Source organism: Arachis stenosperma, chromosome 10, assembly GCF_014773155.1.
Source record: "Arachis stenosperma cultivar V10309 chromosome 10, arast.V10309.gnm1.PFL2, whole genome shotgun sequence".
Classification (NCBI taxonomy): Eukaryota; Viridiplantae; Streptophyta; class Magnoliopsida; order Fabales; family Fabaceae; genus Arachis; species Arachis stenosperma.
Window position 1 is genome coordinate 112,227,395 of NC_080386.1, and position 27,908 is coordinate 112,255,302.

The window sequence follows — 27,908 nt, forward strand, 5'->3', positions numbered from 1 at the left end:
CCCATCTTTACCCCAGCCTCTTTACAGAGCAAGGAGATCAGGCTTGGGTAAGCCAGTTTGGCTTCAGTGGAATTCTTATTTGCAATTGTGTAGATCTCACAAGCAATCACATGATGGACCTCCACTTCTTTTCCAAGCATAATGCAATGAATCATCACTGCTCTCTTGATGGTGACCTCAGAACGGTTGCTAGTGGGCAATATGGAACGCCCAATAAAGTCTAGCCAACCTCTTGCAATTGGTTTGAGGTCTCCCTTCTTGAGTTGGTTTGGGACACCCTTTGAATTGGTTATCCACTTAGTTCCAGGGAGGCATATGTCCTCTAGAACTTGATCCAACCCTTTATCTGCTCTCACCATTCTCCTATTAAAGGAGTCAGTATCATCTTGCAGTTGAGGTAACTTGAAGATTTCTCTTATTTTGTCCAGATGGAAGTACATAACTTTCCCTCTGACCATGGTTCTGTAGGTATGGTAAGCGGTTCCAGTCATTCTCTGCTTATCTGTCAGCCACAGATTTGAGTAGAATTCCTGAACCATGTTCCTTCCAACCTTTGTCTCAGGATTGGTTAGAACTTCCCATCCTCTGTTTCGAATTTGCTCTTGGATCCCCGGATATTCATCTTCTTTCAGATCAAATTTTACTTCCGGGATCACTGACCTTAGACCCATTATTTTGTGATAATGGTCTTCATGTTCTTTGGTTAAGAACTTCTCTTGATTCCAAAGATTCTTTGGATTATTCTCTTTCTTGCCTCTTAAATTGGTTTGTTTTCCCTTAGGAGCCATGATCTTGGCTTAGTGATCACGGAAAAACACACCAAACTTAGAGGTTTGCTTGTCCTCAAGCAAAAGAAAGGAAGGAGAAGAGAGAGGAGAAGAGCAAATTCGAATGGTGTGGGGAAATGGTGAGGCCGAACTTGTTCTTATAAGGGGGGGAAGGAGATTTCGAAAAAATAAGAAGAGATTTGAGAAGATATGGAGAGAATTTGAAAAAAGGGTGAGTTTTTGAATGAGATGTGGAATTGATTTGAGATAGATTTGAAGAATGGTTTTAGATTTTTGAAAATTTGGGATTGAATGATGAAGGGTTGAGATGTATTTATGTAGAAGAGTATGGGTAAGAAAAGGAAAGTTTGTATTAATCCGGGTTAAGAGCAAGTGATATCTTAGAATGGAAGCAAGCATGATTGAATAAGAAACAGTAGTAATTGCATTAATCCATCAAGACACAGCAGAGCTCCTCACCCCCAACCATGGGGTTTAGAGACTCATGCCGTGGAAGGTATACAATGAAATGTGTAAAAATGTCATGAGGTTCCGATACAATGTCAAAAGATCCTATTAATAGTAGACTAGTAACCTAGGGTGTACAAAAATGAGTAAATGACGTAAAAATCCACTTCTGGGTCCACTTAGTGTGTGCTTGGGCTGAGCAGTGAAGCATTTTCGTGTAGAGACCTTTTCTGGAGTTAAACGCCAGCTTTCATGCCAGTTTGGGCGTTTAACTCCAAGTTTTATGCCAGTTCCAGCGTTAAACGCTGGAATTTCTGAGGTTGATTTGCCACGCCGGTTTGGGCCATCAAATCTTGGGAAAAGTATGGACTATCATATATTTCTGGAAAGCCCAGGATGTCTACTTTCCAACGCCGTTGAGAGCGCGCCAATTGGGCGTCTGTAGCTCCAGAAAATTCACTTCGAGTGCAGGGAGGTCAGAATCCAACAGCATCTGCAGTCCTTTTCAGTCCCTGAATCAGATTTTTGCTCAGAACCTTCAATTTCAGTCAGAAAATACCTGAAATCACAGAAAAATACACAAACTCATAGTAAAGTCCAGAAAAGTGAATTTTAACTAAAAACTAATAAAAATATAATAAAAACTAACTAAAAGATACTAAAAACATACTAAAAACAATGCCAAAAAGGGTACAAATTATCCGCTCATCACGAATCCACCAAAGCATCAATGCTGGGAAGAGAGTATGGATCTTTAATACAATCTTTATTGAGGTCAGTGTAGTCAACACATATTTTCCATTTCCTATTTTGTTTCTTCACAAGTACTACATTGGCCAGCCACAAGAGGTATTTTACTTCCCTTATGAACCCAACTTCTAACAAAGCTTGGACTTGCTCTTCAACAACTTGTCCTCTTCCAGGGCCGATCTTTCGCCATTTCTGTTAGACAGATCGTGAGCCCAGGGAAATGGCAATCTTGTGACTCTTGAGGTCGGAATATATTCTAGGCATATCGAAGGCCTTCCACACGAAGAGATCGAATTTTTCTTGTAGGAGCTTGACGAGATCAGCCTTTAATTTTTTGTCTAAGTTATCTCCTATGTTTGTCGTTTGTTTGACCTAGTCTCCAATTTGAATCTCCTCCATTTTTCCATCGAGTTATTGCCTCAATTCTTCTCATGTTCGGACACCGACGAGTTCGATGGTGTTGACTTCTCTACCCTTTGTGAATCTACATAGGTTCAGGCTCTCATTGTAGAATCTTTTCGCCAATTTCTAGTCTCCCTTCACGGTGGTTATTCCTTCTAAAGTCGGTAATTTCATACAGAGATGAGGGGTAGAGACGATCGCAGCATGCCAATTTAACATTGTCCGACCTATCAAAGCATTGTAGGCTGATGCTACGTTAACCACAATGTATTATATACTCAAATGTCTGGACTTCATACATTTACCAAAAGTGGTGTGTAATAGAATAAATCCAAAAGGTCAAATGGGCATGTCTCCCAACCCAAAAAGAGTGTCAGGATATTCCCTAAGTTCCTTTTCTTCCAACCCTAACTTGTCGAAGGCATGGTTAAACAAGATGTCGGCCGAACTTCTTTGGTCCCCCAAAGTTCTGTGAAGATTTGCATTAGCCAGTATCATTGGGATCATGATAGGATTGTCGTGCCCCAGTGTTATTCCTTGTGCATGTTCTTTCGTGAAGGAAATAATGGGCAAGTCGGGGGCTTCAGCCTCCTCCCCAACTTGATAGAGTTATTTCAAATGCCTTTTGTGGGAGGACTTAGTTATTCTGCCTCCTGCAAATCCTCTAGTTATCATGTGGACGTGTCTATCAGGAGTCGTGGTGGCCGATCTCGTCGACTCCTATCTTCCTCCTCTCTTTCTCTTTTCCCTTGATCATATGATTTTTCTGCCAAGTATCGTTCTAATCGATCTTTCCTGGCCAGTTTTTCTACCACATTTTTCAAGCCGTAGTAATTGTTGGTAGAAGATAAATATATCTTATGATATTTATAGTATTCTGTCTGACTTTCACCTTTCATATTTTTGATGGGCCGAGGAAGTGAAAGCTTCTCAGTATGGCAGCTCCTCCTGTAGATGTCAATAAGGGAGGCTCGCAGGGGGTGTAGTTATAATGTCTTTGAGGCTTGTCTGAGCGATACTCATCCTTTTTCTTGGCTTCTTTATCTCAGGCCTGGTAAGGAAGATTTTGTTTTGGAGCATGTTCTCTTAGTCAAGTAATCTCTTTCATGTTGATGTATTTTTCTGCTCGCTCTTGTACCTCGTACATGGAGGTCGGGTGTCTCTTTGATATGGATTGGGAGAATGGTACTTCTTTGAGGCCATTAACTAACCCATTATCATTGCTTCTATAGACAGAGTTTAAATTTCTAAAAAGACTTTGTTGAATCTTTCCATGTAAGCTCGGAGAGTTTTTTCGACCTCCTGTTTGACTCCAAGGAGGCTAGAGTGTGTTTGACTTTTTCTTTCTGGATGGAAAATTGAGTGAGAAACTTTCTTACAAGATCGTCGAAACAAGTTATGGACCTGGGTGGTAGGTTGTCAAACCACTTCATCGCGGCCTTGGTTATCATCATTGGGAAAGCTTTGCAATGAGTTGCATCTGATGCATCATCCAAGTACATCTGGCTTTTAAAATTGCTTAGATAGTGTCTTAGGTCGGTCGTTCCATCATAGAGGTTCATGTTAGGGATCTTAAATTTTATGGGGACCCTAGCCGGCATGATCTCTTCAATGAATGGATCTTCTCCTCCAAAAGGGGTTTCTTCTCGATCTATATGATTGCTCCTATCTCGAAGGTCAGCTTCTAATTTCAAAAGCTTTCCTTCTAGTTCTCTTTGTCATTGTACTTCCCTTCTTAAGTCTCTTTTAGCTTCTCTTTGTCACTCTATCTCCTGCTCGAGTTGTTCTAGTCGGCTATGGTGCCCATGCACAAGTTCTATGAGTTATATTGGATGTTGGTTCACCACGTACTTTGGTGGGTGTATCTGATGAGCGGATAATTTGTACGCTTTTTGGCATTGTTTTTAGTATGTTTTTGGTAGTTTTAGTTGAGTTCTTAGTATATTTTTATTAGTTTTTAGTTAAAATTCACTTTTCTGGACTTTACTATGAGTTTGTGTGTTTTTCTATGATTTCAGGTATTTTCTGGCTGAAATTGAGGGACCTGAGCAAAAATCTGATTCAGAGACTGAAAAGGACTGCAGATGCTGTTGGATTCTGACCTCCCTGCACTCGAAGTGGATTTTCTGGATCTACAGAAGCCCAATTTGCGCACTCTCAACGGCGTTGGAAAGTAGACATCCTGGGCTTTCCAGCAATATATGATAGTCCATACTTTGGCCAAGATTTGATGGCCCAAACCGGCGTTCAAAGTCACCTACAGAAATTCCAGCGTTAAACGCTGGAACTGGCACCTAAATGGGAGTTAAACGCCCAAACTGGCACCAAAGCTGGTGTTTAACTCCAAGAGGAGTCTCTACACGAAAATGCTTCATTTGCTCAGCCCAAACACACACCAAGTGGGCCCGGAAGTGGATTTCTATGTCATTTACTCATCTTTGTACACCTTAGGCTACTAGTTTTCTATAAGTAGGACCTTTTACTATTGTATTTTCATCTTTGGATTATTTTTAGATCCTTTGATCATCTTTGGACATCTAGTTCTTAGATCATTTGGGAGGCTGGCCATTCGGCCATGCCTAGACCTTGTTCTTATGTATTTTCAACGGTGGAGTTTCTACACACCATAGATTAAGGTGTGGAGCTCTGCTGTACCTCGAGTATTAATGCAATTACCATTGTTCTTCTATTCAATTCCACTTGTTCTTTTACCAAGATATCACTTGTTCTTCAACTTGATGAAGGTGATGATTGACACTCATCATCATTCTCACCTATGAACAAGGTGACTGACAACCAATCTTGTTCTACAAGCATTCGAGGCTTGGTGAATATCTCTTGGATTCTTTAATCGGAATCTTCGTGGTATAGGCAAGAACTGATGGCGGCATTCAAGAGAATCCGGAAGGTCTAACCTTGTCTGTGGTATTCTGAGTAGGATTCAATGATTGAATGACTGTGACGTGCTTCAAACCTGTAACCTGCTGGGCGTTAGTGACAGACGCAAAAGAATCACTGGATTCTATTCCGGTAGGGGAGGGAACCACACCGGTGATTGGCAGTACTGTGACAGAGTGCGTGCATTAGCTTTCACTGCGAGGATGGGAGGTAGCCATTGACAACGGTGAAACCCTATACGAGCTTGCCATGGAAAGGAGTAGGAAGGATTGGATGAAGACAGTAGGAAAGCAGAGAGACGGAAGGGAAGGCATCTTCATACGCTTGTCTGAAGCTCTTACACCAATGACATACATAAGTATCCCTATCCTTATCTTTTATGTTATTTTCGTTCATCACCATTATACATTTGAGTCTGCCTGACTGAGATTTACAAGGTGACCATAGCTTGCTTCATAGCAACAATCTCCGTGGGATCGACCCTTACTCGCGTAAGGTTTATTACTTGGACGACCCAGTGCACTTGCTGGTTAGTTGTGCGAAGTTGTGTTTATGCCATGGTATTGAGCACCAAGTCTTTGGAGCCATTACTAGGGATTGTTTATGTTTTGAGAAGTATTGATCACAATTTCGTGCACCAAGTTTTTGGCGCCGTTGCCGGGGATTGTTCTTGTGTATGGACAACTGACGGTTCATCTTGTTGCTTAGATTAGGTATTATTTTTCTTCAGAGTTCTTAAGAATGAATTCTAGTGTTTCAAGGTGATGTTCTTATCATCACCAAAGCTGATTGATCATCATCAATTTAGCTCTTGAATGCAATGTCCTGCTGAAGCTTAGCTAGCTATGTCTAATTCCTTTAGACTAAAGCTTTAGACTAACATTGCATGATTCCTGGAATTCTCATTAAGAATTTTGATACCTTTATTTTCCTTTTCACCTAATTTTCGAAAAATAACCAAAAAAAAAAATTACAAAAGCATGAAATCCAAAAATATTTCTTGTTTGAGTCTAGAGTCTCATCTTAAGTTTAGTGTCAATTGCATGTTTCTGTTCTTACTGCATTCATGCATGTGTCTTCATTAATCTTCAAGTTGCTCTTGATGATTTTCTTGTTTTAATCTTTGAATTCTATTGACTTGAGTGTTTTGTTGTTTCCCATATATACAAACTGCTAAGTTTGGTGTCTTGCATGCATTGTTATTTGATTTTAGTTGCATTTTGATTATTCCTCATTATTAAAAATCCAAAAATATTTTTTATTTGTGTCTTTTCAAGTCAATAATACAGAGAATTGAAGATTCAGAACATACAGCAGAGGAATTATACAGAAAAAGCTGGGCATTCAAAAATGCCCAGTGAAGAAGACAGACTGGCGTTTAAACGCCAGCCAGGGTGCCTGGTTGGGCGTTTAACGCCCAAAAGGGTAGTAGTTTGGGCGTTAAACGCCAGAATGTGCACCATTCTGGGCGTTTAACGCTAGGATGGCAAAGGGGGAAGATTTTGTTTTCAAAATAAATTTTTTCTCAAGTTTTCAAAGTTTTTCAAAATCAAATCTTTTTCAAATCATATCTTTTCAATCAAATGTTTTCAAAATCAATTTCTTTCCTTTTTCAAAGATACTTACTAACAATTAATGATTTGATTGAACATTTTTTGCCTTTTCTGTTGAGGAAGGTTTTATGTTTGAATCATATCTTTTCTTGTTAGGCAAGTCATTAATTTTTAAAATCATATCTTTTCAAATTATTTTCAAATCATATCTTTTCAAATTGTTTTCAAATCAAATCTTTTTAAAATGTTTTTCAAATCATATCTTCTCAATCACATTTTTTTTAAACTAATCATATCTTTTTAATCACATCTTTTTCAAAATAGTTTTCAATCAAATCTTTTTAATTTCTAATTTCAAAATCTTTTTCAAAAAATCACTTGATTTCTTTTCCACTCTTATTTTCGAAAATCAATTAAGTGTTTTTCAAAATGTTTTCAAAATCTTTTACTTAAATTTTCGAAAATTACTTCCCTTCTTCTCACATCCTTCTATTTATGGACTAACACTATTCCTTAATGCAAAATTCGAACTCCATCTTCTTTGATAAGTTCGAATTTTCTACCTCTGTCTTCCATTTTTCTTCCTCTGACACCTCAAGGAATCTCTATACTGTGACATAGAGGATTCCATATTTTCTTGTTTTCTTCTCTTTCATATGAGCAGGAACAAAGACAAAGGCATTCTTGTTGAAGCTGACCCTGAACCTAAAAGGACCTTGAAGCGAAAGTTAAGAGAAGCTAAGGCACAACTATCTGTTGAGGACCTGACCGAATTCTTCAAGGAAGAAGAACCCATGGCATCCGAAAACAACAACAATGCCAACAATGCAAGGAAGGTGCTGGGTGACTTTACTGCACCTACTCCCGACTTCTATGGGAGAAGCATCTCTATCCCTGCCATTGGAGCAAACAACTTTGAGCTTAAGCCTCAGTTAGTTTCTCTAATGCAACAGAATTGCAAGTTCCATGGACTTCCAATGGAAGATCCTCATCAGTTTTTAGCTGAGTTCTTGCAAATCTGTGACACAGTCAAGACCAATGGGGTTGACCCTGAGGTCTACAGACTGATGCTATTCCCTTTTGCTGTAAGAGACAGAGCTAGAATATGGTTGGACTCTCAACCTAAAGAAAGCCTGGACTCATGGGAAAAGCTAGTCAATGCCTTCTTGGCAAAGTTCTTTCCACCTCAAAGATGGAGTAAGCTTAGAGTGGAAGTCCAAACCTTCAAACAGAAGGATGGAGAATCCCTCTATGAAGCTTGGGAAAGATACAAACAATTAATCAGAAAATGTCCTTCTGACATGCTTTCTGAATGGAGCATCATAGGTATTTTCTATGATGGTCTCTCTGAACTATCCAAGATGTCCTTGGATAGCTCTGCTGGAGGATCTCTTCATCTGAAGAAGACGCCTACAGAAGCTCAAGAGCTCATTGAAATGGTTGCAAATAACCAATTCATGTACACTTCTGAGAGAAATCCTGTGAACAATGGGACAAGTCAGAAGAAAGGAGTTCTTGAGATTGATACTCTGAATGCCATTTTGGCTCAGAACAAGATATTGACTCACCAAGTCAATTTGATTTCTCAAAGTCTGTCTGGAATGCAAAATGCACCTGGCAGTACTAAGGAAGCTTCATCTGAGGAAGAAGCTTATGATCCTGAGAACCCTTCAATGGAAGAGGTGAATTACTTAGGAGAACCCTATGGAAACACCTATAATTCTTCATGGAGAAATCACCCAAATTTCTCATGGAAGAATCAAAAGAGACCTCAACAAGGTTTCAACAACAACAATGGTGGAAGAAACAGGTTTAGCAATGGCAAGCCTTTTCCATCATCTTCTCAGCAACAGACAGAGAATTCTAAGCAGAACCCCTCTGACTTAGCAACCATGATCTCTGATCTAATCAAGACCACCCAAAGTTTCATGACTGAAACAAGGTCCTCCATTAGGAATTTGGAGGCACAAGTGGGACAGCTGAGCAAGAAAATTACTGAACTCCCTCCAAGTACTCTTTCAAGCAATACAGAAGAAAATCCAAAAGGAGAGTGCAAAGCTATAACCATGGCCGAACATGGAGAGGAGGGAGAGGAAGTGAACGCCACTAAGGAAGGCCTCAATGGGCGTGCACTGACCTCCAATGCGTTCCCCAATGAGGAACCATGGGAATCTGAGGCTCAAAATGAGACCATAGAGATTCCATTGGACTTACTTCTGCCTTTCATGAGCTCTGATGAGTATTCTCCCTCTGAAGAGGATGAATATGTCACTGAAGAGCAAGTTGCTAAATACCTTGGAGCAATCATGAAGCTAAATGACAAGTTATTTGGAAATGAGACTTGGGAGACTGAACCTCCTTTGCTCACCAAAGAACTGGATGACTTGTCTAGGCAGAAACTACCTCAAAAGAGACAAGATCCTGGGAAGTTTTCCATACCTTGTACCATAGGCACCATGACCTTCAAGAAGGCTCTGTGTGACTTAGGGTCAAGTGTGAACCTCATGCCTCTCTCTGTAATGGAGAAGCTAGGGATCTTTGAGGTACAAGCTGCAAGAATCTCACTAGAGATGGCAGACAACTCAAGAAAACAAGCTCATGGACTTGTAGAGGATGTATTGGTGAAGATTGAAGACCATTACATCCCTACTGATTTTATAGTCCTAGAGACTGGGAAGTGCATGGATGAATCTATCATCCTTGGCAGACCCTTCCTAGCCACAACAAAGGCTGTGATTGATGTTGATGGAGGTGAACTGATCATTCAAGTGAATGAAGAATCCTTTGTGTTTAAGGCTCAAGGATATCCCTCTGTCACCATGGAGAAGAAGCATGAAGAGCTTCTCTCAAATCAGAGTCAAACAGAGCCCCCACAGTCAAACTCTAAGTTTGGTGTTGGGAGGCCACAACCAAACTCTAAGTTTGGTGTTGAACCCCCACATTCAAACTCTAAGTTTGGTGTTGGGAGGTTCCAACATTGCTCTGAGTATCTGTGAGGCTCCATGAGAGCCCTCTGTCAAGCTACTGACATTAAAGAAGCGCTTGTTGGGAGGCAACCCAATGATTATATTTTATATATTTTCCTTTGTTATTTTATCTTATTTTGTAGGTTGATGATCATGAGAAGTCACAAAATCAATTGAAAAAGCAAAAACAGAATGAAAAATAGGAAGAAAAACAGCACACCCTGGAGGAAGATGTTGCTGGCGTTTAAACGCCAGTAAGGTTAGCATTTGGGCGTTTAACGCCCAGTCTGGCACCATTCTGGGCGTTTAACGCCAGAAAGGGGCACCAGACTGGCGTTAAACGCCAGAAAAGGGCAAGAACCTGGCGTTAAACGCCAGGAATGGGCATCAGCCCGGCGTTTAACGCCAGAATTGGCTCAAAACGTGTTTTTGAATGCCATTTGGTGCAGGGATGACTTTTCCTTGACACCTAAGGATCTGTGGACCCCACAGGATCCCCACCAACCCCACCACTCTCTCTTCTTCTTCACCCATTCACCAATCACCTCTACCACTCTCCTTCTCCTCCATTTCTTCTACTTCTCCTCTCTTCTTTCTTCTTTTGCTCGAGGACGAGCAAACCTTTTAAGTTTGGTGTGGTAAAAGCATTGCTTTTTGTTTTTCCATAACCATTTATGGCATCCAAAGCCGGTACAACTGAGAAGGCATGACCTCAAGCCCATCACTAAGAAAAGGATGGAGCAAACAAGAGATCCCTGAGATACCTCAAGGGATGCACTTTCCTCCACAAGACTATTGGGAGCAAATCAACACCTCCCTAGGAGAATTGAGTTCCAACATGGGACAACTAAGGGTGGAGCACCAAGAACACTCCATTCTCCTCCAAGAAATTAGAGAAGATCAAAGAATCATGAGAGAGGAACAACAAAGACAAGGAAGAGACATTGAGGAGCTCAAGCACTCCATAGGATCTTCAAGAGGAAGAACAAGCCGCCATCACTAAGGTGGACCCGTTCTTTAATCTCCTTGTTCTTTATTTTTCTGTTTTTCGAAAATTTTCATGCTTATGTTTATCCATGTTTGTGTCTTATGATCATTAGTGTCTTAGTGTCTATGCCTTAAAGCTATGAATATGAATCCATCACCTTTCTTAAATGAAAACTGTTTTTATTACAAAAGAACAAGAAGTACAGGATTTTAAATTCATCTTTAAAACTAGCTTAATTAGTTTGATGTGGTGACAATACTTTTTGTTTTCTGAATGTATGCTTGAACAGTGCATATGTCTTTTGAATTTGTGGTTCATGAATGTTAAAGTTGTTGGCTCTTGAAAGAATGATGAAAAAGGAGACATGTTACTGAGGATCTGAAAAATCATAAAAATGATTCTTGAAGCAAGAAAAAGCAGTGAATACAAAAAAAAAGAAGGAGAAAAACGAAAAAAAAAGGGGGAGAAAAAGAGAAAAAGAAAGAAAAAGAAAGAAATAAAGTTGTGATCCAAGGCAAAAAGAGTGTGCTTAAGAACCCTGGACACCTCTAATTGGGGATTCTAGCAAAGCTGAGTCACAATCTGAAAAGGTTCACCCAATTATGTGTCTGTGGCATGTATGTATCCGGTGGTAATACTGGAAGACAGAGTGCTTTGGGCCACGGCCAAGACTCAATAAGTAGCTGTGTTCAAGAATCATCATACTTAACTAGGAGAATCAATAACACTATCTGGATTCTGAGTTCCTAAAGAAGCCAATCATTCTGAACCTCAGAGGATAAAGTGAGATGCCAAAACTGTTTGGAGGCAAAAAGCTACTAGTTCCGCTCATCTAATTTGGAACTTAGTTTCATTGATAATTTGGAGTCTATAGTATATTCTCTTCTTTTTATCCTATTTGATTTTCAGTTGCTTGGGGACAAGCAACAATTTAAGTTTGGTGTTGTGATGAGCGGATAATTTGTACGCTTTTTGGCATTGTTTTTAGTATGTTTTTGGTAGTTTTAGTTGAGTTCTTAGTATATTTTTATTAGTTTTTAGTTAAAATTCACTTTTCTGGACTTTACTATGAGTTTGTGTGTTTTTCTGTGATTTCAGGTATTTTCTGGCTGAAATTGAGGGACCTGAGCAAAAATCTGATTCAGAGACTGAAAAGGACTGCAGATGCTATTGGATTCTGACCTTCCTGCACTCGAAGTGGATTTTCTGGAGCTACAGAAGCCCAATTGGCGCGCTCTCAACGGCGTTGGAAAGTAGACATCCTGGGCTTTCCAGCAATATATGATAGTCCATACTTTGCCCAAGATTTGATGGCCCAAACCGGCGTTCAAAGTCACCTACAGAAATTCCAGCGTTAAACGCCGGAACTGGCACCTAAATGGGAGTTAAACGCCCAAACTGGCACCAAAGCTGGCGTTTAACTCCAAGAGGAGTCTCTACACGAAAATGCTTCATTTGCTCAGCCCAAGCACACACCAAGTGGGCCCGGAAGTGGATTTCTATGTCATTTACTCATCTTTGTACACCTTAGGCTACTAGTTTTCTATAAGTAGGACCTTTTACTATTGTATTTTCATCTTTGGATTATTTTTAGATCCTTTGATCATCTTTGGACATCTAGTTCTTAGATCATTTGGGAGGCTGGCCATTCGGCCATGCCTAGACCTTGTTCTTATGTATTTTCAACGGTGGAGTTTCTACACACCATAGATTAAGGTGTGGAGCTCTGCTGTACCTCGAGTATTAATGCAATTACTATTGTTCTTCTATTCAATTCCACTTGTTCTTTTACCAAGATATCACTTGTTCTTCAACTTGATGAAGGTGATGATTGACACTCATCATCATTCTCACCTATGAACAAGGTGACTGAGAACCAATCTTGTTCTACAAGCATTCGAGGCTTGGTGAATATCTCTTGGATTCTTTAATCGGAATCTTCGTGGTATAGGCAAGAACTGATGGCGGCATTCAAGAGAATCCGGAAGATCTAACCTTGTCTGTGGTATTCTGAGTAGGATTCAATGATTGAATGACTGTGACGTGCTTCAAACCTGTAACCTGCTGGGCGTTAGTGACAGACGCAAAAGAATCACTGGATTCTATTCCGGTAGGGGAGGGAACCACACCGGTGATTGGCAGTACTGTGACAGAGTGCGTGCATTAGCTTTCACTGCGAGGATGAGAGGTAGCCATTGACAACGGTGAAACCCTATACGAGCTTGCCATGGAAAGGAGTAGGAAGGATTGGATGAAGACAGTAGGAAAGCAGAGAGACGGAAGGGAAGGCATCTTCATACGCTTGTCTGAAGCTCTTACACCAATGACATACATAAGTATCCCTATCCTTATCTTTTATGTTATTTTCGTTCATCACCATTATACATTTGAGTCTGCCTGACTGAGATTTACAAGGTGACCATAGCTTGCTTCATAGCAACAATCTCCGTGGGATCGACCCTTACTCGCGTAAGGTTTATTACTTGGACGACCCAGTGCACTTGCTCGTTAGTTGTGCGAAGTTGTGTTTATGCCATGGTATTGAGCACCAAGTCTTTGGAGCCATTACTAGGGATTGTTTATGTTTTGAGAAGTATTGATCACAATTTCGTGCACCAGTATCTCTGAGTTGATTTTACTGAGTTGAAGGTTTCACAAAGTCCCCTCCCATTAGAATTGTCTGCTCTATCTTATCATGGGGGTATTATTATTGCACGATTGTGGTTGTGACATCCTGGCTTAGATTTAGATGCCGTATGTTCATCTTCGGGTTGATTATTTGCCATAGTTGTGTGTAAACTTCCAGGTCCCCAGCAATGGCACAAATGTTTCAAGGGTTATCGAAAATTGGGTTACTTTTGGGCCCGAATATGAGGTCCAAACACTTTGTGGCAGTGTCCAACATCTACTGGTGTCAAGGTGCCGCAGTCCAAGTTCTTCGTGAGGAGGTGAGGGTGAGGGTGGTACCTACAAGGGACTTCGATACTTAAGTTAGCAAGGATTTTAGGTAGGTTTTTAGTAGATTGGGTTCAAAAAATCCCTGAAAGTGTCAAGATATTTATAGGTGTAGATATAGAGTCAATAACCATCTTTTGAATAGTTTCACCTTTGATGGTGAATAACCGTCTTCTTTATTAGGGAGATTATTGGGATCTCCCTTCTAGATGAAGGGGAGAGATTGTAGGAGTTAGTTTATTTGATTCAAGTAGATAAGGCCAAGGTTAGCGTTGTCGAGCTTGACCTCTATAAGGTCGAATGGGTGCTGCCTGGTTTGTAGATTGGGCTTTCCTCACTTTAGGTCTACTTGTATTTTGGGCCAAGGTGTGAACAAATACTAAATTAAATTTATAGTTCCACAATACAACATTAATAATGATTGAGATATTAAAATATATCAATTTTGAAAAAAAAGAAAGAAGAATAAATGAAAAAGAAGTATATGTTTATTGATTAAAAAGTGCATCTTATATACATTACAAGAAAAGCATTGAGTACTATCAGAATTTTCGTCAAATTTAGCATTGCAGAGTAGCGGTGGAGTTACCATCAGATGTTACCGGCGATAACGGCGTTGAATTTGTAAGGTTAAGTAATTACTTGCGGAGTTACATTTCCAACAAAAAATTTGCCGGTAATATTTAGAGGGAAACAAAAAATAAATTGGCGCGTCCTTAAGGTCGGATTTTTCGACAGAAAAATTTGACGGAAAACCCACTTAGTGTCGGATAAAGCCGATGGTTACTTGGACAGTAAATTCATAGCACGAACCCTCCTCCCCCATCATTCGAATTTCACACACACATACACACACACACACACACACACTCTCTCTCTCTCTAGCCCTCATTCCTCCATCTCTCTCTCCACCCCTCTATCCCTCTGCCCATTCTCTCTCCAACCATCTCGCCTTCCCTGCCGCCGCGGGCCACTATAGGCCACCGCCTCTCCCATCTCTTTCTTTCCTTCTCTCTCTAACCCACTCTAGCTCGGCCCCTGTCATGGAGCCCTTATTCCTAGCTCGTTTTGGATAGCTTCCAACTCTAGTGACTATTCGTTTGTCGCTTCTCGCATCGACAACATCATAGTGCCACTGCAACTCCTTTCATCTTCTTTGTTCCGTTCCATTTTGGCAACTCAGATTACTACTCTATTTTTAATTTCTGTTTTAGTTCATTTTAGTTTTATTAATCTAATTTCTTGTTTGTTAGTTAGTTAGCATTATTTTTCTATTAGTGGATTTTAAGTAGTTGGAATAGGTTAGATTAGATTAGGTTATTAAGTTTTGAATTGCTGAAAAATGTTTTGATTATGCTTGGTTGTTGCCAATTTTGAATTATTTGTTACTGGGGTTGATTGTTGATTTGAAATTGGAACTGTTAATTACTATTTGATATTAATTTTGCATGTTTAATATTTGTACATGCCAAGTATTAGCAATATGCCTCAGAGGTTTTAATGCAATTTTTGGCCTAATTCTTGAAAATCAATGCTCGTTTGCATGTTATGATTGTTATTATGCATTGATAATGGAATTTGATTTATTTTTAATTGACCAAAACTTTTGAATTTTTTAATGATTGAGGCATTTATTTAATAGCACAAGGTTAATTAAGTGGGTCCTTTTTAACCCGATTAGGTCAACCTTGTATGTTTAATTCGTTTTGGGTTATATTAGGAATAAATTTCAAATGTTGAAATTAATTGGTTTGATTTCTGTTCCTTATTTAGTTTTGAAGTTAGGGTACTGAACTTGTTTTAGACCTAGGAATTTCTAAAATTCTAAACTTAGGTTACTGGACTTGTTTAGTTTCAATTTTAAGTAGAACATGTTCTGATTTATTCTAATTCTAATTAAAACATGTTTTGATTATTGTTGATTTGTTCTGAACTAGTTATTATAATTTATAAAGTTGATTTGTTGTTCTGAATTTCTGATGATTGTTAATCATTGTGTTGATTATTGTTGATTTGTGTTGATTTAGTTCTATTTGTGGGATTTTTAAACTAAGTTTAACGTAGATAATTGGTATGCTATTTGTAGACATGACGATAGGTGAAGGTTTAGCGGATCAGGCTACTGGTCATAGACGTGGTAGAGGGAGGGTTTCTTTTGGTACCCCTAGGAATTTTGGATCCTCTCCCTCTACTCTGACCACCCCAGTGATGTCATAGGCTGCGGGTTTAGCGGACCAACCATTCATCATGGTCTCTAACCCCAACTACGTCCCTCTGTCTACAGCAACAACGCCGCCTCCAACCGCTCAACAGCCCACTACCACGGCGACTTTGCCTCCAGTGACAAAAGCCGCAACCCCGAAGTCCTCTTATGGAAGCGAGGCAGCTGATGCCCCTCCACCATTTCCCATCATAGGTTGACGATTTAGCCTGATGGTGGCATGGTGTAAGTACCACCTTAAGTCTTCTATATTTTTTTATTATCAAATTGCTGAAAGTGTCTGATTATTGATTCTAGTTTAGTGGATTTAGGATTGTAGGTTTGAATGGATGAATGTGTGTCATGTTTTTTTATTATTGAATTACTGAAAGTGTCTAATTATTGATTCTAGTTTAGTAGATTTAGGACTATAGATTTCACTAGCTGAAAATGTTTCATGTTTTCTGATTATTGAATTGTTAAAAATATTAGTTGTTCATTGATTGTTATATTTGGTATTGTTTAATTTAATTATTGATGGAAAGAGTTTGTGGTGCATCCTAGTTATAGATGAAACTCTGCCAAAATTTCTATAAAAATCTCTATATATTATGGTTATTTGCTTTTGAAGTTTTAATTTATATTGCCATATTAGTTGTTTGTGGATTGTTGATAAGTTCGCGTCGAACAATAACGCATGTACTTAGAAGATGACCAACATCATCAAGCTAATGTACGACCATCCTTGGCCCAACTATAAGAAGATCCCTTCTGATTAATTTTTTTAGTTTCAAGCCTTTTTAGCGAGTTTATATCTTCTATTTTGATTAAGTAGTTTTAAAAATTTTTGTGTAGCTGCACTTTATATGGGACCCCTCTCACGATGCCCTCATTAGGAAGATCTACGACTATCGAATGGGTTGGCGACTGCAGTAGATGCTGGAGGATGTTCGTGAGGAGTGGGACCACATGACGACCTGGCTCCCACTAAAAATAAAGAAGGATCTGTTAGTTCACTAAGAGACCGATGGGGAGTTCAAGCATCGCTATCTCACCAACAGAGCTAACAAGGCATCAGCTAGCTAGGTCGTCCAAGTATACCGATGGCTCAATGACCTTTATCAAGATTAAGACCAGGCTAGTATATAGTATCTTAAATTTTGTTATTAACTTAGTTATATTCTTTTACATATCATTACTAGTCATCATAATTATATTGTTTTAACACAACATGTGTAGTCGAAGTCGTTAGATCGTGAGGCTACATTGGCAGAGATTTTCAAGTACACCCACACGTTGAAGGAGAATAAAGCGAGATTTATTGATTAGCGGTCTCAGGATCATTATGTAAGTAAACATACATCTGATCTTCTAATATAAAATTAGAGATTAACTGTATAGTTGTCGTACTAATCACAATAACATGTATTACGCAGGAGTCCTACACGTAGAGATTATAGGCCGTGACTTAGTAATCTCAGCAAAGTGGGGAGGACGCTGCCGATGGATCTACTACTTCAGTCGTCAATCCCAAAGCAGTTTGCCCTGAGACTGCCTCAATGCTGTACAAGAACTATGTACACGGGCTGGGGTCATTCTTCACTAGTAGCCTCCACACCTCCACGTTGAGACCATCGTTCGCCTCTACCACCAGTAGAGCCATTGAGCCAGAGGATGGCATCGATTTGAGGCTGCAGGTGCAGGAGCTCACCCGCAATCTTCACTAGTAGGCTCAGAAGCTAAACAATTATTGGGAGAGGTATTAGGAGATCCTCACATGCGTGACAGACACGGATTACCTTAGGCTAGAGTCGAGCGAACAGCTAGAGCAGCTTCAGCGGATGGAGGCTCAGATAGAAGTATACCAGGCTCAGATGTGCCCCGCTGCCATCATCCCTACTGGTGGCACATAGACATCACCGCCTTCTGTGCCACCTCATCAGGGTTACGGGAACGACGACGACGAGGAGGACTACCTGGACCTTTAGTGATTAGTGTTTTGTTTTATTATTTCATTATATTTATTTGATTTACTTGGTTTTTAATTTATTTAAATATTTTATTATTTATTTTAAAAATAAGTTTCTATTATTTATAAATTGACCATTAATTGTGTAAAAAATAAATTTAAATAAAAAGTTAAAATTGACCATTTATTTCATAATTTTTTTAAAAAAATTGACATTATCGTCGGATTTGCCGAGGGAATAATCCGACGATAATAGTGCAAGAAATAACATATTGTGGCGCCAATATTACTGTCAAAAAAATCCGTTGATAACCAAATAATTTTTTGAACAGGTAATTTATCGTAGAATCTGACAATAATTATTGTCGAACGAAAAAATTATGATGATAAATATTTACTGACGATGTTTATACTGTCTGTTTTCTTCCGACAATAACTTAATTACCGTTGGATTTTGTTCATTTTTTCGACGAAAAATCTGATCATAGTCAGCATTATATGTCTTTATTGATTTGTTCTAAACTAGTTATTATAATTTATAAAGTTGATTTGTTGTTCTGAATTTCTGATGATTGTTAATCATTGTGTTGATTATTGTTGATTTAGTTCTTTGTTAGATTTCTAAACGAAGTTTAACGTAGATAATTGGTATACTATTTGTGAACATGACGACAGGTGAAAGTTCAGCCGATCATGCTACTGGTCATGGACGTGGTAGAATGAGGGTTTCTTTTGGTACCCCTAGGAAATCTGAATCCGCTCCTTCTACTCTGACCACCCCAGTGATGTCACAGGCTGCGAGTTTAGCATTCATCATGGTCTCTAACCCCAATTACATCGTCCATCTGTCTATAGCGACAACGCCGCCTCCAACCGCTCAGCAGCCCACTGCCACGGCGACATTGCCTCCAGTGACAAAAGCCGTAATGTAAGAACCCGCGTTTTCATGTAAAACCATTTTAATAAAATAATTTTAGTGCCCAAAATAGATTCAAAATTTATAAGTTTTAATTTGAAAATAAAAATGTGAAATTTGATTTCAGTGAATTTTTCTGAGTTGAAAAATGTATTTCTTTCGAAAAGTTTTTGTAAAATTGTGTACTGGCGCTTAAGCTGGTAGTACCGGCTCTAGACTGTACAGTACCGCATATTTTGGAAAATAATATTTTAAAAATTGATTTATTGTTTTGAAAAGAGAAAAATAATTTAGAATCGAAAATCGGACACTAATCTTAAAGGTTTTGGCTCAAAGTAGGCCAAACGGATCAAAAACGCTAACGGGTTGGACCGGACCCAAACCGGGCCCAAGATCCAACATATATAAGCTCACTTAATGAGCTTTTCAGCTCATTCATGCCCTCATTTGATGAGAGGGGCGCTGATAAGAAGAGAGAAGAGAGGAGTGGGGGTTTCAATATACACCTCCACCTTGCGGGAGCCATAACTTTTGATCCGGACCTTCGATTGACGATCCGTTTACGATCACGTGAAGCTCTTGTTAAGCTCTACGTTCTTATCCAAAAAATTGGTAAGAAATCACGTCTCACTTCCTAGTTTTGTGCCCTATATTTTTGCGTTTTTGAGGTTATGGTTTTGAGTAGATTTTGTAGTTTTGCTTGTTTATGTGATCTGTAGTAGCAGGTAATTGTTGGGTTTTACCCCTACTCTCGTTGGATAAGGTAAGGTTTTACTAAACCCTTGTGTTTACTTATTTTGTGTATCTTAGGTTGCGATTTTGGTGATATATGTGTTGTTAGTTTGAGCCTTGGTGTTTGTTGGTGTTGGTTAAGGCTCTTCATTTTGGTGTTTGGTGCATTTGGGAATCGGCCAAGGTATGGTTTTAGTTTCTTTTATGTAATATGTAATGTTCATGGACACTTAGGCTAGTAGCCCATAGGATAGGATTGAATTGGATATGTGGTTGTAGTGGTATATGTATGATGATGGTAATTGTTGAGGATTATTGGTGCTAATGATGTATTATGATGTTGGTTAATATTAGTTATTGTTTGGTGATAAATTGTTGGAATTGATGAGGATTTATAGTGGTTGTTGATGTTGGTTGGTTGATGATACTTGATGAATTGATTTTGTAAATGTTGTTAAATAATGATATTAAGATATGAGGTATATTGAATTTTGAAAGAATGTATATTGTTGATTTTTTTGGGTACAAAGCATGAATGAGGTCGTTGATGAAGATTGATAGTGAAAGAATGATGATCGATGAAGGTGTTGGTGGAGGACTAATTATAGTGTTTTATAATTGATGTTTGAATTGATGAGTGTTGAAGGGGTTGATAATTTGAGATATTAAGTGTTGGATGTGATATAGTTGAATAATTATGGAAATGGTGAGAAGTCATGTTGATATTAATAAGGTTAATGGAAATTTGGAAAATGTGGATTAGGTTGGATTTAGAATGGTTGAATCGTTTAGAAGGTGGTGTGAGTGAGAAAATGGTTGAGGTAGTGGTTGTATGAATTTTGGACTGTTTTGGTATGGTTGATATGTGATTGAATTGGTATTGGATTGAGGTTTGGTTAAAATTGAGGTTATGTGGTTTTTTGGTAAAAAATGGATTTTTTGGTGAACTTTGTCTGATCATAACTTTTGCCTCGATTTTCAAAATTTGTTGAATTTTGGTTTATATTTGAAGATTGTTGAAAACCCTTCGATTTGATATAAAGTTTGCAAAATTTGGAATTTTGTAGAGGAAGTTATGATCATTCAAAGTTGGTGTTGAAAATCTGAAATTCTGCAAAGTTGCAAAATTTCAGGATTTCTGATATGTGCGCATACACAACCCTGTGAAAATGTTTTTCTGTTCGGACGCACAGACCTGTGCGTACCCACAGGCAGGGGAAAGGGCTCTGGTAGCAGCACTAGCATAGGTTGTGCGCGCGCACCTCAATGAAGAATTACAACCTGTGCGGACGCACAAGTCGGGAAGGGACGTCTATTAGGGGCGCTCACACAGCTTGTGCGAGTGAATAGACATTATAAATTTTAGTACCTGTGCGTATGCACACTTTCAAAATCTTCCTGGGCATGCACACGCACACCCTTGTGCGGATGCACACACCCTGTTTCATAATTTTAAACTTTGTTTACAACTATTTCACCATCTCGACAAGGTTGTAAGCTTCTATAACACCATTTTAAGACTCTTTGACTTATTTTCGTTTACTAGAACATGGAAAAAATCCTATGGGGTTTAGGGTTTTCTCAAAATAGCTAGCAAATGGAGGTTTAGGTTTCTAGTGTATTGTAGAAGAGTTAGTTGAGAGGGAAGGAAGAATGGTGCATATGGTGATTGTTGACAATGAATTGGGAAATTGATGAACTAATGAGCCCGAAATGGAAGTAATGAATTGATCATGGTTATGATGAGTGATGATTGGATTTTTGACGGTTTAGAATTTCACAAATGAATTCTCGTTGCAAGTATAGTTTCTAAACCAACAATAATCCTTTCATGCAAAAGATTGTTTGTCACAAGTAACAAACCCCTAAAATTAATAACCGAAGTATTCAAACCTCGGGTCGTTCTCCCTAGGAATTACAATAAAGTGTCTTGTTATTGGTTTGAGTTGTTTTGGGGTTTTGATAAGAGGCATGAAAGAAAATGGCAATGAAAATAAAATTAACAACTATACAAGGCTCTTGGCAAGGTATGAAAATTAGAAGTCCTATCCTAGTTATCCTTCTCAATTGTGATGAGAATTGTTCATTGCTACCACTTAGTTAACCCTTACTAAATAAAGGAAAGTCAAATGGATGAATTGACTTGAGCCACAAGTTCTAGCCAACTCCCAAGGAAAGACTAGCTTTAGTGCACTCCAAACCAATTAGCAATCTCTCCAATTATCAATCAACAAAGGAATTAGATAACTCAAGTGTCACTAATTACTCTACCTAGGCCAATAGGAACAAAATCTACACTAAAACTAAAAGAGACATTTCAACAAAACACATAAAGTGCAATAGAAGTAAACATTATTAAATGCAAGAATTAAAGGAATCTATAACTACAAAAACAAGAGATCAACAATAGAAGAGCAAAGAAGACACATTTATTATGAATTACCTCTTATTGAATTGGAAGAATATAGAAGGAACAATACTAGATCTACAACAAAATATAAGAACAACATAAAGGAAATTACAACAAAAGAATAGAAGAAGATGAATGTAGCAACAAAGAATTGAGAGATAGAAGTGGAAGAAAGCAAAGATTAAAACCTAGATCTAAGAACTAAACCTAATCCTAATCCTAATTCTAGAGAGAAGAGAGAGCTTCTCTCTCTAGAAACTACTTCTAAACTAATCCTAATGTGTGAAAATGAACTAATGGTAACTAACTTCTAAAGCATGAAAGTATGTTGATTCCCCCTTCACTCCTTGGGTTAAATAGCATCAGAAATGAGTTGGATTGGGCCCACAAGGCTTTAGAATTCGCTGGCCACGTTTTGCTTTAAGTGAACCAGGTGGCAGCAACGGCGCGTGCGTGTACTATGCGCGTACGCGTCACCATACGTGCAGCAACTATGGCAAATCTTATATCTTTGCGAAGCCCCGGATGTTAGCTTTCGAACCCAACTGGAACTGCATCATTTGGACCTCTGTAGCTCAAGTTATGGTCAATTAAGTGCAAAGAGGTCGGCTTGACAGCTTTTGCGTTTCCTTTATTTCTCCATGAGTTCTCCATTTCTACATGATTTTCCTTCATTCCCTTGGTCCAATCCTTGCCTCCTAAATCTGAAATCACTTAGCAAACATATCAAGGCATCTAATGGAATCAAGAAGAATTAGATTTAGCTATTTTAAGTCCTAAAAAGCATGTTTTCACTCTTAAGCACAATTAAGGGAGAAGTTATAAAACCATGCTATTTCATTAAATAAATGTGGGTAAAAGGTCATAAAATCCCTTAAATGAAGCATAAGATAAACCCTACAAATGGGGTTTATCAACCTCCCCACACTTAAACCAAGCATGTCCTCATGCTAAAATCAAGAATGAATTAAGGGTATGGCGTTTATTCAATGTAAATAAACTATATGCAATCTACCTATATGCAACTATCTATATGAATGCAATTGCTTGGTCAAAATAAATCAATTCCCAAGAAGCATATATGCACAAGGGCTAAGGACTAGCAAGTCTAATCCACAATTGAATTGAGTTATTAAATATTTTTACAAACTTGCATGAAAATTGACACTTATGGGTGGAAACATGTAATTGAGCAATCGAACCCTCACCGGTAGTGTTTGCACTCTATTCGCTCAAGTGTTTAGGGTTGATTCACTCAATTCTCCCCTAATCATGCTTTCTAAGATTTGTTTTTCATCTCACAATCAACATATATTTCATGCATGCACACATCTATCATGAGGTCTTTTCTTTAGGTTGTAATGGGGTTAGGGTCAAGGTAGGATGCATATTTGGTCAAGTGAGCTTGAAGTTTGAATCTTTGATAAGCTTAGACTTTCCACCTAACATATGACATCTTATACAATTAAGTTCTAACCTAACTACCCATTTCTCACTTTTTCACATGCTCATGTATCCCTTTTCGTTTCACAACACATATGCATTGATCTTATTAAGCTACACTTTGCTTTGGGGCATTTTGTCCCCTTTTTCATTTCTTTCTCTTTTTTTTTTCTTTTCTTTCTTTTTTTTTCTATATTATTTTTATTTTTTTTCATTTCTTTTTCTTTTGTTTTTCTCTCTTTTTTTTCTTTCTATATAGAAGAGCATCAATGCATAAGGTTTTACATTTGATCAATACATGAGCATATATACCCGATTCCAAATAATTTCAATAAAAAAAATAAAACTACCCTTTTATTCCCCCAATGTCCCAAGATTCCCACACTTGAATGATACTCACATACACTAGCCTAAGCTAATCAAAGATCCAAATAAGGACTTTTATTGTTTTTTTCGCTTAAAGGCTTGTAATGTGCTAAAATAAGAACAAGTGAGTTAAGCATAGGCTCAAATTGGCTAGCAATGGAAGATGAAATGTAAGGATATTTGGGTAAGTGAGTTAAATGAAACGATGGCCTCAATCATATAAATGTATGAATACATAAAATAATGGAAATAAAGAATCAAACAAAGCAAAGATTACAATCATAGAAAGAGAATAATGCACACAAGAAGGGAAAAATAAGTGGTTATAAGATATAACCACACTATTAGGCTCGAATCTCGCAAGCTTGTGTTCTTAGCTCAAAAATATGATCCACAAGATATATATAATTCAAGCAAGTTCTATGAAAAGTATTCACTCAAATCAATTGCGGTGCCCTATAGATAGAAATCTAGAAAAATTTCATTATTTTGACTAAGCTTATTGTGTATATATATGCAAAAATAAGAAAATGCAAGTAAAAATCCTAAAATCGTAGAATGAAATGCAAAAGTGTTGGGATTAGAAATTTGTCACCCAAAATCGCCGACCGGTCGGACGACCTCCCCACACTTAAAAGTTTGCACTGTCCTCGGTGCATTCAAAGATGAGCAAGGGGGTACGGCGACTCTACGGATTGCTGCGTGTTCTTAGTCTTGCTTCCGTTATTGCTTGTGGTGCATTCGTCATGAAAGACAAAAATATAACACCATAAGATGAGAAAATATAAAAGCAAGGAAGCATACATTGTTGGAATGAAGTACTAATCACTAGAATTGAGTGAGTGAATTAGTGTGACATTAATGACAAATAAGTGTGTGAATTCTAAATTGCGCGGTTTAGAACGCACATTAGCATAAAAGATATATCACAAAAGAAGCATGCACTTCACTTATCCTAGTGTGCTTGAGATGCTTTAAGTAAACTTGTAAGGTAAAACAAGCATTAAAGAAGCATGAAGGCATTCAAGTCAAACATCTGGATGGATATAATCATGAAATACAATGCATTAAGGTAAATGCTCAACATCATCCATCAAGAGATTGCCTAATCAAAGAATACGGTTCAAATCACATGGTGGCCAAATCATGCAATTCAAAAGAATTACAAGCTCGAAGACAATTCTCATCACTTGGTATTTTTCAAAAGGTAAGCATGAAAAACTCAAACCCAAGTAGCAAAATATAACCTCAATCATAGAATTCAACAAATATTATCTAAAAACATTCATGCTAAAATAGCATTTAGGCAATAAGAGGCAGCAATGTGTAGTAAACAAAGTCAATAATCCAACACTTATGATGAAAAGAGAGAAAATAAAATGAAAACTAAACTAAAGCTAACTATAAACTAACTAACTAACTAATTAACTAACTAACTAACTAAGAACTAACTAAAATAAATGGTTATCGATGGTGTTTGGAAGTGTTGGATGAGTGGTAGGAGGAGGGAAGAAGAAAGGGAAGGGAATGAAATAGAAAGAGGAGAAGAAAAGAAATGTGGTGAAGGAAGGAAATCCGCGCGTACGCGCGCATGCCGTGCGCGCGTGGATGGTTTATTTCAAGAGTGGCGTGTACGCGTCATGTGCACGTGCGCGCGAGTGGGGTTGAACGTTGGCATGGCGTAGGCATAACTCTCTGAAAAATGTATGGAATGTGGAACTTCTCAATCCACACGTACGCACGCATGGCGCGCGCGCGTGGATGGTCGAAAATGCTTGATGCACGCGTACGCGTGAAGTGTGCATACGCATGGATGGTGCTTTGTTTTTTAAAAATTTTTTGCTATGTTTTTGCACCAATCCAAGAATTCCAAACCTCCAAACAGCTACCAAAATAACATAAAACCTTATTTAACATACTAAACTACCAAATATACTCAACTAACTAAACAAAACATGAAATTAGACTAATTCTACCAAATATTTACAAAAGAGAAAATGAAAAGATATTACCATGGTGGGGTGTCTCCCACCTAGCACTTTTATTTATTGTCCTTAAGTTGGACTTATGGGGAGCTTCTCTCAAGGTGGCTTGTGCTTGTACTCATCTTGGAACTTCCACCAATGCTTGGACTTCCAATAAGCTCCATCATTCAAGATTAATATCTCCAAGCTTTGATGGAGTTCTTCACAAACCATGGGCTCCTAATGTTGATCCTTATGTGTTCCTGGATCCCATATTTTGTCTTCACACCCATCTCCAAGTTGATTATCATTAATCCATGTGGGTGGTGAGCAAGGTGAATTCTCAACAAAGTGACCAAACATCATCCTAGACCCAAGCAATCTAGTTATACACCAACTCTTGCTATTAAGCTTTGAACATGTAACCATAGTGAACCTAGAATGGCATTTCCAACCACTAACCATCTCCTTTTTACTTTTAAAGCCACAAATATATCTAAGTTGACCATCCGTCTCAAGCAAACCATATTCAAGGGGAATAACAAAGCTTAAGTATAAGGAGTTTACCCACTTGAATGAGAGAATGGATGGTGGTGGCTTGGGGAGAGGTATCTCCAATGTGCTTGCAAGCTCTACTCCCTTGTTTGCTTCCTTATCAATCACCACCTCTTCATAAACTTCTTCATTCTCAATCCTTTGTTCATCAACTTCATCTAACTCTTCTCCATCACTCAAGTCATAAATGGGGGGTTGAGAGAAATCTACCTCCACATCACTTTCAAATTCATTGGGGGAAGGTTCTTCAAATTCAAAGGATTCTTCACCAAGAAGATTGGATGCATGATCTTCATCACCAAGGGAACTCAATTCTTGCTTTACTCCTTCCAAGTCTTCATATGGGATATGCCTTGGAGGTTGTACACATTCCTCCTCAACATCAAATTTACTCTTCTTGGAGGGATTTTCTTTGATTTTAGCTTCCCATGGAAGTTCCGCATCTCCTAAGTCTTCAACCACTTCTTCCTTTTCTTCAATAATCATAGGCTTCTCTAATTGTTCTAATACAAAGTGGCATTCCTCATTTTCCACCGGAGTTTTCAATCTCTCCTTCATACTATGCTCTTTAATCGATTCTCCACATGTGACCATGGGAGTGCTTTGAATACTCAAGCATTGGGAGGCTAAAATGCTTACTACCTTGGCTAAGGTAGCCATAAATTCTAGTGTCTCCCTTTGCATTTCTCCTTGCCCTTGAAGTATAAGGCTAAGGATTTCATCCATTGAGGATTGGAGTGGATAAGAGGGTTCATTGTCTTGGAGAAAGGGTGCATTATAGGGAGGTGGTTCTTCTTGGTAAGTTGGTGGTGTGTATTAAGTTGATTCTTGGGAGTAGTAATCTTGGAATTGTGGTTCCATGTATGGCTCATATGGTTCAAAAGGTGGTTAGTGTGGTGGATAAGGATTAGAGTCATATGGAGGTATTTGGTGAATAGAGGCTTGTGAGTATAGTTGATGATCATGTTGAAGATATGACTCATAGGCATATGGTGGTGGTTCTTGAAAGTCACAAGGAGATTCACCATAGCCATTGGATTGGTGTGCATCATAGAATGGCTCTTCTTCATAGTGCATTGGTGGAGGTTGTTGCCAGGAGGATTGATCATATGCATATGGCTCCTCCCACCTTTGGTTGTCCCATCCTTGATACACATCTTCATTGTAGTTCTCATCACCTACAACATAGTTGTAATCACACTCATAGCCAAGGTGAGAATTCATGGTAGCAAGAGAAGATAAGGAACAAAAACTAATAAGAAATAATGAAATAAAATACTAAGACTAGCAAAAACTAGCAAGCAATCCAAAAATCAAGCTATTCACAATATTCAGAAATATACAATAACCAATAACACAACACCATTGCAATTCCCCGGCAACGGCGCCATTTTGATGATTGGATTTTTGACGGTTTAGAATTTCACAAATGAATTCTCGCTGCAAGTATAGTTTCTAAACCAACAATAATCCTTTCATACAAAAGATTGTTTGTCACAAGTAACAAACCCCTAAAATTAATAACTGAAGTATTCAAACCTCGGGTCGTTCTCCCTAGGAATTACAATAAAGTGTCTTGTTATTGGTTTGAGTTGTTTTGGGGTTT

At 38.4% G+C, this 27,908-nt stretch overlaps 1 non-coding gene across 1 annotated transcript; it reads right to left on the reverse strand.

Annotated features, from left to right (window-relative positions):
- Window positions 1–8,037: 8,037 nt before the first annotated feature.
- LOC130959242 (small nucleolar RNA R71) lies at window positions 8,038–8,145 on the reverse strand. The gene has a single exon (XR_009078335.1). It is a non-coding gene; the product is annotated as a small nucleolar RNA R71 (small nucleolar RNA).
- Window positions 8,146–27,908: the final 19,763 nt, after the last annotated feature.